At 45.6% G+C, this 3025-nt stretch overlaps 1 non-coding gene across 1 annotated transcript; it reads left to right on the top strand.

The window, feature by feature from the left end:
- Positions 1-1815: 1815 nt before the first annotated feature.
- Positions 1816-1905, top strand: LOC120362875 (small nucleolar RNA SNORD24). The gene has a single exon (XR_005578668.1). It is a non-coding gene; the product is annotated as a small nucleolar RNA SNORD24 (small nucleolar RNA).
- The last annotated feature ends 1120 nt before the right edge of the window (positions 1906-3025 follow it).

Genomic DNA, 3025 nt, shown 5'->3' with positions numbered 1-3025 from the left:
ACAGGCACACTCAAACACATCAGTTTAATTTTGGCATATTTTAGAGACATGTTGGCCAGGCTGGTCTCAAACTTTAGACCTCAGGTGGTCTGCCCATTTCGGCCTCCCAAAATGCTGAGATTACAGTTGTGAGCCATCACACCTGGCCTTCTGCTCAAATTTCATTGAGGGGCTTTCACTGCCTAGCCTGTAGTCTATTCTGAAGAATGTGTGTATGACTGTGTACATTCTTTAATATCTTAGAATCCATTTTGGAAGCTTCCATCAGGACTGTGTGTCCCTGTACTGGAACTCAGGTGAACACTAGCTCAAAATCCACTGCTGGCCGAGTGTGGTGACTCACGCCTGTAATCCAAGCACTTTGGAGGCCAAGGCGGGCAGATCACCTGAGGTTGGGAGTTCAAGACCAGCCTGACCAATATGGTGAAACCCTGTCTTTATTTATTTATTTATTTATTTTGAGACGGAGGTTCGCTCTTGTTGCCCAGGCTGGAGTGCAATGGCACGATCTCGGCTCACCGCAACCTCCGCCTCCTGGGTTCAGGCAATTCTCCTGCCTCAGCCTCCTGAGTAGCTGGGATTACAGGCACGCGCCACCACGCCCAGCTAGTTTTTTGTATTTTTAGTAGAGACAGGGTTTCACCATGTTGACCAGGATGGTCTCGATCTCTTGACCTTGCGATCCACCCGCCTCAGCCTCCCAAAGTGCTGGGATTATAGGCTTGAGCCACCGCGCCCGGCCCTGTCTTTATTTAAAAAAAAAAAAAAAAAGGAAATTAAAAATCCATTGCTGTTCTCAAAACATCCTGCCCAATTCCCTTGCTCAAACATACAGTATAACTATTCGGCATGGCTTTTTCTCCTTGGAGACATAATCTGTTGAGCCTTTGAAACAGTGACCTGGAGATTGTTCTTTTAGTGGGTTATATTCTAGATTCCAGAAAACATGCAATCAGGGGCAATAAAAGTATCTTTATTGGTGTGTCCAGTTTAACCTGGTAAGGAAAATTCCAGCAAAAAACCCGGAGTGCTGGGGAAGGAAGATCTCATGCGGTGATTCTCCAATGGGAAGCACTCCTTGTTGTCTGAAATAAAACAAAGTGCTTCCTTTTAGAGAGTTACTGTCTGAGAAAAACAACATTGAAGATGATGCCGATCTTGGTAATACATTTGAAGGACATCCTTATAACCAGACTTGCACGAGGTTGGGGTTTTGTTTTTGTTTAGGGTGTCTGTTGCCCAGCCTGGAGTGTGGTAACACTTAAAGCCTAGATCTCTTGGGTTCAAGTGGCCCGCCCACATTGATTTTTTTCTTGCTACAGCTCTGTGGCTCAGTCTGAAGGGCAGTAGAATATTCTCCACTCACTGCTACCTCTGCCTTTTGAGTAGCTGACATTACAGGTGCGGGCCACCACATTTAACTAATTTTTGTACTTTTCGCAGTGACGGAGTTTCACCGTGTTGGCCAGGTTAGTCTCAAACTCCAGACCTCAGGTGATCCACCTGCCTTAGCCTCCCGAAGTGCTGGGATTACAGGCATGAGCTACCCTGCCCAGCCTCCCAATTTTTATGTGTGCTGCGAAATCAAGCACTTAGGTGAAGGAAATATTTTTCATGTGAGCATACAGTATAGGGAGCATTCTTTTTTTCAGACAGGTTCTTAAAAAATATGATATATAGATTATCATATATGGTTATCATATATGATATAGTCATACCTACAAAACCCTCTTCTACATACAGAGAATACTTGTAAGCCACTTTCGATATTTTTTTTCTTTTTTCTTTTTCTTTTTTTTTAAAGATAGGGTTTCATGCAGATGATGTAAAAGAATATTTGCTATCTGAAAGAGGGTGATGACATTTAAAAAAAAAAAGATGGGGTTTTACCATAATGGCCAGGCTGGTCTTGAACTCCTGACCTCAGGTGATCCACCCACCTCAGCCTCCCAAAGTGCTAGGATTACAGATGTGAGCCACCACACCTGGCGGATGTTTTTTTTAATTTCTTTGTTCTTGTGGTTTCCTTTTGTTTTGAGACAGGGTCTGGCTCTGTCACTCAGGCTGGAGGGCAGTGTTCCCATCTCGGCTCACTGCAACCTCCACCCGCCACCTCAGCCACTGGAGTCACTGTCGACAGGCGCGCACCACCCCACCCAGGTAACTATTGTATTTTAGTACACACGAGGTTTTACCATGTTGCCCGTTCTGGTCTTGAACTTGTGAGCTTAAGCGATTCTCCCACATTGGCCTTCCAGAGTGCTGGATTTAGTGTTGTGAGCCACCGCGCTCCACCCGTACTTGTTTATTTCAGCTCAAATTTTAGAAAGGAGCGTTCACAACATAGCCCGTCCTGGAGGATGTTTGTGCGATAATGTTCTTCAGCATCTTAGATTCCATTTTGGATGCTCCCATCAGGACTGCGTGTATCGCTGTCCTGGAACTCAGTGAATATTTGGCTCAACATCCATTGCTGTTCTCTAGAAATCCTGCCCAATTCTCTTGGTGAAAGATAAGGTATGTCTAGTGGGCACTGCTTCTTCTCTTTGGAAACGTAACTCAGGAGAATTGCCCTTTGATGAACAAGGCTAGCCTGCTGAGCCTTTGAAGCAGGGAACTAGAGATGGTCTTCTTTTTTCTTTTTTAATTGCATTTTAGGTTTTCGGGCACATGTGAAGAATATGCAAGATTGTTGCATAGGTACACACGTGGCAGTGTGATTGGCTGCCTTCTTCCCCATCACCTATGTCTGGCATTTCTCCCCATGCTATCTCTCCCCACCTCCCCGCTCTCCCGCCCCTCCCCCATTTCCCCCCAACGGACCCCAGTGTGTAGTGCTCCCCTCCCTGTGCCCATGTGTTCTCATTGTTCAACACCCGCCTATGAGTGAGAACATGCGGTGTTTGATTTTCTGCTCTTGTGTCCGTTTGCTGAGAATGATGGTTTCCAGGTTCATCCATGTCCCTACAAAGGACACGAACTCATCGTTTTTGATGGCTGCATAGTATTCCATGGTGTATAGGCG

The sequence above is a fragment of the Saimiri boliviensis genome, chromosome 14 (genome assembly GCF_048565385.1).
Source record: "Saimiri boliviensis isolate mSaiBol1 chromosome 14, mSaiBol1.pri, whole genome shotgun sequence".
NCBI classification, from domain to species: domain Eukaryota; kingdom Metazoa; phylum Chordata; class Mammalia; order Primates; family Cebidae; genus Saimiri; species Saimiri boliviensis.
This window is presented reverse-complemented; position numbering and strand designations above follow the sequence as displayed.